We start from the raw sequence: 14,081 nt of genomic DNA, 5'->3' as shown, positions 1-14,081 counted from the left end.
TTATTATCTGGAACCAGCCTCTCCTTACTAGCATGCTTGGGTACTGAATATGAAAGGCATAGATTCTGGTTTTGTTGAGATAGGAGCGGCGGCAGGGCTGCGTCCCCGGCACCCAGCCGCCCGCATGGCTAGCTTATGCCCAGAAATAATTACATGGAAACTGTATTCTTTCAAACACTGCCTGGCCCGGCTAGGTCCAGCTTCTTATTGGCTAGCTTTTACATATTGTTCTAACCCATTTCTAATATTCTGTGTAGCCCACGAGCTGGCTTACCAGGGAGGATCTTAACCTGCGTCTGTCTGGAGCGGGAGAATCATGGCGACTCCTCGACTCAGCTTCTTTGTCCCAGCATTCTCTTCTGTCTACTCCACCTACCTAATTTTCTGTCCTATGAGGGCCGAGGCAGTTTCTTTATTATTAACCAATGAAATCAACAGATTGATATATGACACTCCCACATCATGGTTTTATATTTTACTTAGTATTTTCTTTGTGTATAAAGTTCAATTATCTTTGTTTTGAAGTATATAATTGTTTTTAAAATCTAAGAATCACTTATTGGAATATATATTATATTTTTATTTTAATACAAGTATACAATATTGATGTATTTACATTTGCATCTATTATATAATTTTGTTTTATAATTATGATTTTTAATTAATTAGTTAACCTTATATGTTGATGTATGTGCCACATTCTGTGTGAAAGTAAAAATAAAACTTTTGGTACTTGATTCTTTCTTTCTACCATGTGCCCTATGGAGGTCCAAAAATGTGAGCTTATTCCACCTTGCCTGAAGGTCAGAGAGTTTAAGCTTACTCTGTTCTCTTGAGGTTGTTGACAAGCGTGGCTACACACCCTGACCTAGGGTGTGGTTGCTTGATGTTTTGAACATTAGGCTAGCCCGTGGTGGTAGATCCGCTCCACCCTGACCAAAGGTCAGAGAATTAAAGCATGCTTCTGTTGCTTCTTTTGAAATAGGAGGTTTGACTAAGGGAGTAGTTACCTGCAGGACACTTGGTCTAGGGTGCTTTCACTGCCCCAAGCATCAGATGCTTTTCTTAAGAAATAATAGCTTGATGTCTCAAGTATTGGGGCAAGTAACTGTTGTGGATGTCCTTTGTATCATGTTAAATTAGTCTTCTGCCTTCTTCCCCCCCTTTTGTATCTGATATAAAAGTGTATGGAAAATTAAACATGGGTGAACTCAGAAGTCAGAATTCAGCATTCAGTATTGGCTGAGTTGCCCTCCCTTTACTATCCTGCCTCTGTGTGTTTCTTACCTCTATTCCTTCTACCTAACTTTTACAACCCTCACCCCCCTACCATGGAATACATGAACCCGCCATGGCTAGGATTGCAGCTGAAGTCACCCCAAAATGTGGCTCACAACAGGTCCCAGGTACTGAGCTCAGGTCGCCAGACTTTACTTTTGTAGGGCTGCACATCATCTCTATATCACCTCAACATTTGGGCTTGTTTGTTGTTTTGGGGATTGTGTAATGATTTTAGAATAAAAATTTTATTTAAATGATTATGAAGAAACTAAATGTGATTTCATAGAAGTATGTAACTATTTTATTATATGTTAAATGTTTTATTCCATATAGAGTAGACATTTCTAATCAAATGGTATATGTGCTTTATGATTGTACATTTCACAGAAAATAAAGACCTCTGCACAGTTTATTCTCATTTTATTTATACTTAAAATCACTAATATGTTTTAATGTCTGGTTGCACAGAAACTGACTTAATAGTCAGATATTTTTTCACATCTGATTCATTATTCAATATAGCTAAAATGAGACATTTCTTCAGATTAACATTTACACATACCTGTTATCTAACACGCTTGCATCCATAGTTCATACTTGAATATTTGTTCCAATATTTCATCACTATGAGATAACTGAGAGGCAAAGATAGTTAATAGTAATGCAACTTAGGAGGTCTATTTGAGGTCATTTTCTCAATTCCCATAATTTCACAAATTTAAACAGAGCCTAGAATACTTAATAGCTGTCCAGAATTTGTTACTGCAGTGGTGACTACCTACCCAAAAAGCTTCCCTTGACTCCTGCAAGCCTCACACCTACAATCCCCCGGTCAATAGAGATCAGAGGCCACATTCTTGTTCCTGGAAGACATGGGCTATACACCTTATTAAGTACATCACACTGACACACTCCTGCACTGGTGCGCATCTCCTGAACATGACCAATCTTGGAGGTATGTTTCCAGAAACTACTTTGAAGTGTTTTCTGGTTGTCACCAGTATTCGTGGGGGAAGGACTGCAGTCGACAGAATGAAGCCCTGTGTAGTTCAGATCCAAGTGACCAGTGAAGGGCCACACGGACTGGAGACTGGTTTACCATCTAAACATGACACTGAAGCTCTCTCTGGGATCTATCTTTATTGTAGAGGAGGGTACGTTTCTGAAAATTAAATCATCTCTAGCTCCTCATAATGTTTTGAGAGAAATATTCTCATGTAGCCAAGATTGGCCTTGAAATTGTTATGGAGTTGAGGGTGACCTTGAACCTCTGATTCTTTTGCCTCTACCCCCTGAGTGCTGGGATTACAGTAATATGCCACCACACCTAGTTTATGTACTGCTGAGGATTTAACCCAGTTTTGTGCATATTCTACTAATTGAGCCCAATCCCCAGCATGGGCATTCGGTTTTTATGAAGGGGCTAGGACTTTTTCTGAACCATGTAAATCATGGTGTCTAGAACATGAGGATTTGGTTTTTATGAAGAATCTAGGACTTTCTCTCAACCATGTAAGTCATGGTGTCTAGAACATGAGAATTTGGTTTTTATGAAGGGTCTAGGACTTTCTCTCAACTATGTAAGTCATGGTGTCTAGAACATGAGGGAGCTACGTCTCCTCCTTCACCTTCTCAATTCATCTTCAACATCGCAAATCAAATTTTGTTTGAGGATGTGTCAGAATTTAAGGACTTGGCTGTAGTTAATCTCTCAGCTACTGCAGAGGCCCTAATGACAACCAGCTGAGTGAAGAGGCTCAGACTTGGAAAAACAAATGGGTCCTCAGCCTGGAGAAGGCTCCGCGCCACCCCCAGTGTTGGGGGCCTTAGGTCAGAGCGGGATGTGCCTGGAAGCCTTTTCTTCTACTGTGGAGATGACCCAGCCCACAGATGCCTGATGCACTGAGGTCGGTCTGAGAAGACAAGAAGGAGGATCCAAAAACATTAAGTACACTTTGCACTGCTACAGTCTCAGAGGACCAAGCCAGCAGAAGAATAAAGTCAGGCAAAGTTTAATATTCTAAAGCCAATATGTTTCTTAATAAGAATATGAGTGGAAAACAAACCAGTTGAGCCAGCAGTCCTCCCAGCCTGCCATCATTTGACTCAGGAAAAATTCTATCCTAAAAATAATATTCGACTCAAGATAAACATGAGCACGTTCATTTACCCACAGGTGACTATTTTAATAAATTAACTGACTTGGAGAAAGTGAGAGTTGGCCGGTTCAGGTGGAGCACGCCAGCATCTCTTGCCTTCTAATATCCATGAGGAGCAAAGAGCAGGGTCCGGGGAAATTGCTCTGCTCCTAGATTCTTTGTGCAGCTCTTACTTTATTACTCTAATGTATTGATGAAACAGGTGTACTGCTTTGTTTATGAGAGACAGCATGGGGCCTCCTCTAGGAGAAGGTGCACAAGAGACTGAACTCAATTCACTGGATTCCTTATCTAAAAATCTTCATGAATGAACAGCAGACAATACCGCTGATATGTGATCACTTGAGGAGATGAGGACTGTCCTTATTTCCCCAGAAGAACCAGTCAACAAGACCTGTGGAGTCAGTCATACAATACGGCTGACTGGGGCCTGGAATAATGCGCTTCTCCTGTTGACCCTTTATCAAGAGGACAGAGGCTTCTCTTGAGGGTTCTAGATGAATCTGCTGAGTATCCATGTCCTCACATCCACAGCAACTGTGCCTGGTCCCAGATTACCAAATCCACGATGGACGTGCCAATACCTCATGCAAACAGGCTGGTATTTACAGAGAATCACGCCGTTCCGCTCATCTCTAGATTGCTGACACAATCTGGTGCAGTGTGATGATGTGTAAGTTGTTGCTGAACTGTGTGATTCAGGGGAGAACAGCGAGGAAAAAGTGCACATGCTGAATAAAAACACGATTAAGATGTTTTCCGTCCGGCTGGCTGAACCCACAGATACTGATGTCCAATTATATTAAGTTGGGTGTAGGTTTCTCTAGGAGGTGTGTTTCTTTACTTCAACTCTTGAAGACAAAGTGGAGGAAGGGGCCCACTGGCCTTGGTGTACCAGCCAGACCCTGGTTTCTTCCAGAAACTGCAGGTTAAGAATTTGTATTTCGTTTTCTGATCATTTTGTGTTGATTTTAACATGATCTGAGAGGAAGGGGTTAAATTCATCTTCGCACAGATGCATATCTAGTTTTCCCAGCATCAGTTATTAAAAAGGTCGAATCAATTTTGTTGGTCAATATTGACATTAAATTTTTTATTTCTTCAAGATCAAAAATTCATAAGCCTGAAGAGCACATGAATCTATTCATGTCTTCTCATCATCCAATTTTCACTAGAAAGATCTTTAATAAGATTCCATATTTCTGTTATCAATGATAAGGTGTCCTGTTTTAGTATATAAATTTATGTAATTGCTTCTTTCTTTTTTCTTTGTTCATCTAAAGGTTTGGTGATTTTGTGCTTTCAAACAATAAATTTTTGATTCACATTCTTTTGTATAGTCCTTTAGTCTCAATTTTGTTTAATTCTGCTCTGATCTTTATTATTTATAAAATATTAGGTTTCATTTGTTCTTTTATTTTAGTTATTTGAGTTGCATTATTATGCTATTTGAAATCTATTATTGTTTTTTGAGGCAGATGTTGGCGATGTTTGCATTTGTCCAAGAGCCTTAGGATTTGACTACACAGCTCATGGCTCAGACCAGTGGTTGGGGCTGTCATCCAGGGTCTAGAGGTCTCGACACAGGCACACTGTGTACTGCGGACTGGCCAGATGTGCAGCAGGCTCATTCACTACAGGGACAAGGCTGCCTCCTGGCTGGCTTGGGCTGTTTTGTGTGATGGTCAGAAGCTGTGTACTGGTCAGCTGTGGAGTTTAACCAGAGACTGCTTGCTTGTTTCCTGACTGCCCAGACCTGCATAATCACACAGAAACTATATTAATTACAACACCATTTGGCCAAATTAGGTCTATTTTTAGCTAGCTCTTATATCTTTAATTAACCCTTTTCTATTATTTTGCATTTACCACAAGGCTCATGGATTGCTACCTCTTGTTTCTCGGGCAGCTACATGGTGTCTGCCTCCTTTGGCAGCTACATGGAATCTCCCTGACTCTGCCTACTCTCTCTATATCTCTGTTCAAATTTTCTACCTTGCTTTACTTTGCTAAGCCATTGGCCAGGGCAGTTTTATTCATTATCCAATAAAAGCAACACATATACAGAAGGATATCCTACATCAGAGGGAGGCAAAGCTGCCACCCAGCTGTTAGGTAGGGTGCAGATGTGTGTGAACACATCAAGGCACTCTCTCTCTAAGTCTGTCTGCCGGTTCCCTGGGGGACTAACTGGGTTTTGTGACCCATTAGTCCTTGGAGGTGGCTTTTGTAATTGGCTGGGCTCTGAGCTCTCACGTGAATATGTTGTTATCCTAAGAGTGGAAATTCACTGTGACTGCTGGACCTAGGGGGGCTATGCTCTAACCACAAATCAGTTTTAAGAGGGCAGCTTGAGTCACACATAGGTTAGAGAGTCTATAACATGAATCCCTGTCTGGGAACACAGGTCCATGAACTCCAGGCCACTCTCCAAGCTGCCTGGAGACTGTGGGTGTTGCCTCGGTCTCTTGTGGACAGGACTAGCAGAGTATGCAGTGATATGGGTTGAAGGAGGCAGAGGGCTCTCTCGGGTCTGTGGCATCACCCTGTGTATTTACCTGTGCAGGGCCCACTCCCCTGCCCTCCAGTCAGGGTGCGGTGGTTTATCCTCTGTGGCCGCTTCAGTGCACGAGGGACTCGGTGCTGGTGCTCACTGCGTCAGCCTCCCTTCTGGATTCTGCTTTCTGTCTTTGTTTCTCACCTGACACAGACGCTTGGTCATTTCCTCACTCCGCCCCTCAAGTTAGGAAGCACAGCACTGGTTTGGTGTGGGAACCCACAGAAGTGGGTCCATTCCACCTTGACTAGAGGTCAGAGAGTTCAGGCTGATTCTTACTCTTTCAAGTTTATTCACTTAAGGTGTGGCTGCTAACAAGACGTCCTGGCCTAGGGTGTGGTGTCTTGGTGTTTCGGGTATTAAGATGGCCCACAGAGGTGGATCTATTACACGTTGGCCAAAGGTCAGAGAGTTCAGGCCTATTCCCGCTTCTTCAATGATAGGACAGTAGGATTGACCCTGGAAGTGATTGCCTACAGGGTGCTTGGCCTAAGGTGTGGTCTCTGCCCCTCCTGCCCAAACACTAGAGTACTTAGAATACTAAACTCAGGGTATAGTTGCTTGAGGCTTTAGATATTAAGAGGCAATTGCTCCATTTATTCTTTGTTTCGTGTTAAATTACTCTTTTGCTAAGATCTCCTGAGTACCTTGGGAGCTAAGGGACCTTGGGAGAGAGTTGAAGGGGAGGGGTGAGGCAGGGAGGGAAGCAGAGAAAAATGTAGAGCTCAATAAAAAAAATCAATAAAAACACTAGTCTTTTGCCTTCTTCCCTCCTTTTTGGAGTGGGGTATATAAGCATATGGAAAATAAATGTGGGTGAACTCAGTAGTCACCAGATTTCCCTCCTGACTCTATTGTGCACCTCTGATTTTCTTTTATTTCTCCGTTCCTTCTGCCTAATGTTTCTAATCCACCCGCCCCTACCCTGGAATGTGTGAACTCCATCAACGCTAGACCCCGACATCTGGTCAGAACCAGGGTGGTGCTGATGTTTCAGTAAAACCTTTATGCTTCTGTCTGCATTTAAGACAGACCCTCAAGTTCAGGACAGTTTAACTGTCTCACAGTCAGAGACACAGGCCGGATACTGCAGAGATAGTTCCTATTTCCGTACATGGCCCTGTGGCTCCTGCTCACACGGGCCTTGACGAGACCCAACTGTCATTAAAGAGGCCACTCAGTTTAATTGCACAATCAAATTACGAAGAAGAAGGCTATATTTGTGGGTAAAAGGCATCTAAGTATTTGACAACTGTGTGCATGCGTGTGCTCAAATACCTTCTCTCATTCTGGGGAAGTCATTATGGGCAAAGCAACACCGCAGCCCTGTGGTCGAAAGGCAAATGGGCAGCTGCCTGCTGCGTGAGCTCATGCACCCCTGGCCAGTCTGTGATAAGTGCAGGGAGGAGCCAGGGGTCCTTTCCAACACATGATCCGCAGTTTATATCTTTGCGGCAATCCATGTTTAATAACAAGAGACTTCCCCGGGCAGCCTGGCCGCTGAGGGCAGCCTGTAATCTCATGAGCTGATTCTACGGTTGTAATTTCCTGCGGCTGTCTCTTATTTCCCTAAATGCTTAGAGAGAAGTTTTGCTTCTTAGTTAAAGGGCAAACGTAGAAAAAAATCCCATTCTTTCCCTCTGTGTCACAGTTGAAACTCTGGCTCTTTGGGCTGTTACTTAAGAGACTATAATTATGGTCTCTTACAGGAGGGTCCAAATGTCCCTGTACCCATGAACTTTAATTCTTCCTCCCAAGGAACCAGAATCACTACATTTCTTTATTCTACCACAGTGGTTTCTTAAACATGCCTATACTCCTGTGTTTTAATAAATGATGTTTAATGAAAATAAAGTTATTTTAAAGATGTCCTCTATGTTCATGATGATGATGATTAATATGATTATAGGTGTTTCTGTTTTTATCAAGAGTTAGCCGTGTGCATATAATTGTGGTGTACAAGGGTGGTGACCATATAGTTTGTCATACCGGCTGGGGCACTCCGAGGATCATTTCCTTCTGCACCACAGATAAAAGCTGGGATATAACCCGGGGCAGATGGAATCACTGTGTTGTGAAGAAATATAAGTGTAGATCTGGGCCTTTGTATTTTCTTTAAATGTGTAAATACATCACTGCCCAGCTGGCGGGTGAAAGGACCCTCCTGGGAGCAGCCCACACCTGAAGGGGAAGAGCAGGGCTGGAATTTAAGAATACTACCAGTAAAGATCTCCAGTCTCAGGATACCACATCACCCACTACTGGGTAACAACTCTGGGTTATCAGTGGGCTGTATCAGTGCTTGGGGTTCACCTGAATTGGGAACAGAGACAATAAGGAGAAGGTAAGAGAGAACCGGGCAGAAGCGAAGCCCTAGAGGAGTCTAAAGAAGCAGCACACTGAGAATTTGAAGACAGCAGGCTGAGGCTGGCCTCTGAAGAGATGACTAAGTGGGTAGAGTGTGGGTACACCTGTCCTGCCTGGGGGGCTGTGTGAACCTGGGCAGGGTCCTGTGCAAGCAAGATTTGTGGAACTCCAAATGTGTTTAAGAATAAAGAATTAAAAATTGATTATGAAAATGAGCTGAGTGTTAACGCCCGGCCACATCTTCCTCTTGATCGTCCAGAGGTGACTCACTTATGAGTGAACTACTTAACCTTAGGACCACATTGACATAAATGGCTAAGTCAAAGAGGAAATATTTTCAACCCAAATCTTTTCACTGATGTCCAAGAATGCCTAGGCTCATGAATAAAGGGCTTAGGAAAATGTAACTTAACTACTTTTAACTAGCAGTGTTTCTATATTAGCAAGTGAAACACACAGTCCACTTACCCTTCCAAGCTACTCACCTGGTAGCACATGCGTTTTGTGGGGATTATTTTTGCCCTAGTTGTATGCATTAGGATTAGAATTGCGCAGAGGCCAAGGGTATAGAGTAGAGAAAAAAAGGAACGGCAAGTTTGAAAAGTTGACCTCAGGATGCGTAGTCCTCCACCCTAGTAATCTGGGCACTGTGCAGAGAACGGTATCAGATGGTGATGTGAAGCCAAAAACTATCTTGTCACTTTGTATGTAGCCATTAGACTGTCACAGGGCAGCATGTTACCTGTTTGTGATGTTGCTGGGCTGCCAGTCACACAAAAGTACAACCTAGACAACTCCACACAGCATGTGGAAATTGTGAACCTTGCCAAAATTCAAAATAAAGGTGGGGGGAGCTGGGTTTGTCTGGTCCTAACCAAACAAATAAGTACATTCATGAATAAACAGAGGGGAACGTTGAGGTCTCGCATGTGCACATCTGACAATAACATTTTACAAAGACTCCATTACCACACAACTTTTCAGAAATACTTTAAAATACTTCCAATCCCTTTCCTCTCTCTCTCTCTCTCTCTCTCTCTCTCTCTCTCTCTCTCTCTCTCTCTCTCTCTCTCTCTCTCTCCTCTATACTAGTGTCAGAAGTGGGGTCTGAGCAGCCCTGGGAGAACTGTGACACCATGCTTGGTGCCCTTTGCACCCTCAGTTTCCGTGTCTAGACCTTCCTGTCCTGGAGAATCTTCTCAGTTGGATTGTCCGTGTGTGTGTGTGTGTGTGTGTGTGTGTGTGTGTGTGATAGCCTTGTAGACTTCATTTGATGTTTGATTTGTATAAGGTTACCTTAGATAAAAGACTTTTTAATCCTTTTGTGGATCTATTCAAGACTTGTCTTTGCGAACCTTTCAGGGTCTAAGGAATCATCCTCTGGACTCTCCAATTTCCCGAGAACTTATACTTTGTGAAGACATCAACTCTCTTCTGAAATGTTATTCTCTGGGTATGTAGGTTTAATACTGCTTGATGTGAATGCCTATTTGGAAATTTTCATGGGAATTTTTATTTTGGTTTGGTTGTAGCATATATATATATATATATATATATATATATATGTATACGTATTTTCTTTTCTTTTTTTCATTTATCCTGAAAACTCCCCCAAGAGGAAAACACAAATGGAGCATCAAGTTAAAACAAGTAGGATGGCTGTTACCATCTTTGAGAGAGTCTACCTTCTACAGGTAAAGTCTTCTAGATGAACTATAGGCAATGGGGATGCTAAGAGCAGGAGAAATACTCTTCCCCAGGGAAGATTCCTTAGACTACTCAATACCATGGGGTCAATCCTGAGACCATAGACATACAAAACATCAGCGTATGGACTGAGCCCATTGTATTTGGATATGCAGGAATTCCCTATATATTACCATATATAACACACGTATTTCTGAATGACAGCAGTGAGAGGAAGAGAGGCTATGAATTTGAGCATGAGCAAGATGAGATCTATGGGAAAGGCTGGGAGGAGGAAAAGGAAGAGAAAAATAATTTAATTATATTATACTTTCAAAAAATATTTTAAAATGTGTTGGTCTGTAGCAAACAATTCAAGATTTTTCTTCCCTGACTTGCAATTTAGAAACTTAAATTCTAATGATACATGCAACTCTGTGTCTAAAAACAAGAACAAAATTTTTATGTGCATTTATGGGAGGCAGTATAATGAAGACATAAAAATTTTCTATGATAAAAACAGAATTTTGTCTAATTCAGAATTTTAAAGGATTGATTTTTACAAGTCTAAATTTAAGAAGGGGAGCGAACTCAAGGCAGGCAGAAATCGGTAGGTCCTGCAGGGAGGTATAAAGCTGAAAGTGGAATGCTGTATTTCATTACGGAAAACTAAAAGGAGAAGGAATGTTTCTGTGCAGAGAGGATTCTGTGTGGCAGAACTGGTTCTCAAATAGGATGACTGCCTGGGTTTCCATAACGAGAGAAAATGAGAGAAAAGAGACACAGGGAACTACTAAAGTTAACTAGGCCAAGAGTAGAGTGTCAGGAAGGGCAGATCTTAAGAGATCTGATCAATTTGGCCATAAATAGAAAAAAATATCTACAGATTCTTCCAAAAGTGAAATAACTGACATACTTACATAGAATCAGAAACTAATTCTAATGCCGGGCGGTGGTGGCGCACACCTTTAATCCCAGCATTCGGGAGGCAGAGGCAGGTGGATCTCTGTGAGTTCGAGACCAGCCTGGTCTACAGAGCTAGTGCCAGGACGGGCTCCAAAGCCACAGAGAAACCCTGTCTCGAAAAACCAAAAAAAAAAAAAAAAAAACCAAAAAACAAAAAAACAAAAACTAATTCTATTTATTTAATAATATTTGCTTGAGATATCTATCTAGAGTTAGTAAAAATTTGGAAGAGTATGTTTTTTCTTTTTAATCCTGAAATCTGTTTTGTTTTGTTTTGTTTTCAGAAACAGAGAGCCCTTTAATCAGGAAAACTGCAGAGCAGCAGCCTCTCTCCCTCAGCGGAGACTGCGCCATGGCACACGGGGTTGGGGTTTATAGGGCACAAAAGGGAACTTTGGGAGTGAAATGAAATCTGACTTTTTTCAGTTGAATCATTTTCTGAAGCAGCATTTCTGTATCACGGTTTCCAGTTAATTCGCAATCTTCTTCTCTCTTCAGTGTTGGGAAGCTTTCCCTTCCCTGCTCTGACTGCCCTGGCAGCCTGAGGTTGAAAAGATGACTGGTCTCTGATAGCCTAGGTCTTCATCTCTGCCCTCCGCATGCCGGTTCTTTCATAGTTCTCATGATCTGACTACTTCTGAGATCCTGGTGTCTGCTCTACCACCGTCTTTAACATGGTGCACACTTCTTGCCTCAGCCGCACCTTATTGGTATGTTGGTGGGGTCAGGCCTCTTTCCTGGTCATCCCACAGGGGCTCTCAAAAGAATCATGCCCTAGGAACTTGCCTGAACCTCTGGCAAGGTGTAGAAAACAAAGATTTTGTAATTTATCAAGATGATCTCTGATATGTTGTTATGTACATACATGACATATGTATCTATGGCAAACACACAGACTCACACAGGAACACATGCAGACACACATGCAAATACATACTTACAGATGCATACAGACTCATACACAGAAAAATATAGACATAGAGACACATACACAAACCTACAAAAGGCACATATTCAAACATACAAACTCACACACAGACACATAAAACACACAGTGACACAGAAACATAGACACACATTCAGAGATGCACACACACACACACACACACACACACACTTATGTGTTTGCTCGCTTGGAAAAATTTAATCTTGAAGAGCTAGGGAGTTTTTGCCTTTATCTGTCTTTTGCTTTGAATTTTTTAGTTATCATTGGTTAAATAAACAACTCTTATTTCCCAATAATCTGTATGCCTTTTTAGACCAAGTGCTTTAGACCTTTGGCGGTTTTCCCAGCCTTTCTTGGTATGAATACTCTAATGAAGGCTTCCTGACGTCGTATTTCCCAGCTGGGTCTCTGCAAGCCCCCAGGGAAGCAGGTCTACCTCATGAGATATTCTGAATGCTGACGAGGAAGCTGGCGCATGGCTAACCATGCTAATAAGGGCCAAGCAAGAATTCATTATATGAATGGCAACCAAATTGAGCTCATAAAATATATGCCTTCTTATGACTTTCATTTAAAATACTGCTATTTTTTGTTTAAATATTTTCTATGCTAGATTTAATAAATGTCTTCTTTCTTAAGCTGCCTACAGTCTCCATGCAACTCAAGCTAACGCAACAAATCAAGGTTCCCATACCCACCACCCAAGGGAGAGAGGCAAGGACACATAGGCCTTCAAGGATGCTAGTCATTCTCCAAAGCGCAGGCTGCACCAGGAGTACGGGAGACAGGCACTTCTGAACCTGGAATTCCGCCTGTTTGCAACAAGCTTCCCGTGAGCACCTGGGGCTGCTTCCTGGCCAAATACAGGGTGGGTGGCCTGGACCCAGCTCAGTGCCTCCCAGGTTGGAGCAGTCAGGAGACCTCAGAATACTGAACCCAAAGCTCCTGCCTCAGGGCTCTGGCTTCAGGTGCTTGCTTTACAGTACCCCCCCCCCCCTTTCCGCCATGGTTGGAGTCAGGATAGCATTTCCTGCTGGCATCACTGTCAGGCCCAACATCACTGTGACTGTTCTGTGACAGTGATTGTTTACAGTGGGCATCAATTGGTACAGCAGCCACACCTGTCACCCCCAAAACTGGGAGGCCAAGGGGGCGCATCAAAGAGCTCAAGCTCGGGATTCTCTCTCTATACCAGTGGTTCTCAACAGATAGTTACATTATGATTCAGAACAGTAGCAAAATACAGTAGCAACAAAAGTAATTTCATGGCTAGAGGGTCACCGTGACATGAGGAACTGTATTAAAGGGTCACAGCGTTAGGAAGGTTGGAAACCACTGCTCTACGCTATGAGAGCCTGTGTAGAAAGTGTTAGGGGTAGCATCTGGACATGGGAATGAGCTCAGCAGAGATCACAGGCAGTACCTCAGGACACATGAAGTTACTCTGCTCTGGCTCAGACAGCATCAAGGCCTCGAGGAGGAGGTAGCCTGCATCCAGGATGCCCACTGTGGTCCTGAGCCTCGGGAAGAGTGTGACCTGATCCAATGTACCTCATCTGTCTCCAGCTTGCTCTGGGGTGGGAAGATACCAACTTCAGGGTTTTCTTGGAAGGCTTGTGAGGAAAGTTATGAAAGAGAAAGTGACAGTTACGATGCTTGCTATAATTGTGATCAATCATGACTTATCTCAATGCCTATCTTCAGATTCCACATTAGTGAGTACGAGTCGCCGGAGGGAATGTCTGAGGAGAAGCTTCCTGCTTGCCACCGCCCTTTCTTCTGCTTAACTCACGGAGGGTTTTTTCCTATTACTGTAAATTCCTGGTCTCCCACAGGACACAGGCTCTGAGAGACCTATTTTCTCAGCCTTACTCCTTTACCCTGACTCCTTCCTTCTACCACACTTTGTGGCAGGGCCTCACCCTCTGACCAGTTTAAACCCCATTCTGCCTGGAAATACTTCTTTTCTTGTGGCCCCAATTCACATACACAGAACAGAGGACAGACACGCGCTTCCAGCCTCTAGTTAGTGCTAGTCATTTGTGCCTAAACTTTATTTCACTTGCTTCGGAAAGCTTCCCAGACCTGCTTCTTGGTCCCAAGTGTCGTGGATGCTTCT

General features: G+C 42.8%; 1 long non-coding RNA gene across 1 annotated transcript in view; it reads left to right on the top strand.

The window, feature by feature from the left end:
• LOC126497846 (uncharacterized) overlaps positions 1 to 12,600 on the top strand; it is a 36,792-nt gene extending 24,192 nt beyond the window's left edge. The window contains exons 2-4 of the long non-coding RNA XR_007590690.1: positions 9,727 to 9,817; positions 9,981 to 10,058; positions 11,301 to 12,600. This is a non-coding gene — a long non-coding RNA (uncharacterized lncRNA). The remainder of the gene's footprint in view (positions 1 to 9,726; positions 9,818 to 9,980; positions 10,059 to 11,300) is intronic.
• The last annotated feature ends 1,481 nt before the right edge of the window (positions 12,601 to 14,081 follow it).

This window comes from Alexandromys fortis, unplaced genomic scaffold (genome assembly GCF_014885135.2).
Source record: "Alexandromys fortis isolate MF-2015 unplaced genomic scaffold, M_Fortis_MF-2015_v1.1 scaffold_23, whole genome shotgun sequence".
Classification (NCBI taxonomy): Eukaryota; Metazoa; Chordata; class Mammalia; order Rodentia; family Cricetidae; genus Alexandromys; species Alexandromys fortis.
The sequence above is the reverse complement of the archived record's forward strand: the minus strand, read 5'-3'. Positions and strand labels throughout refer to the sequence as shown.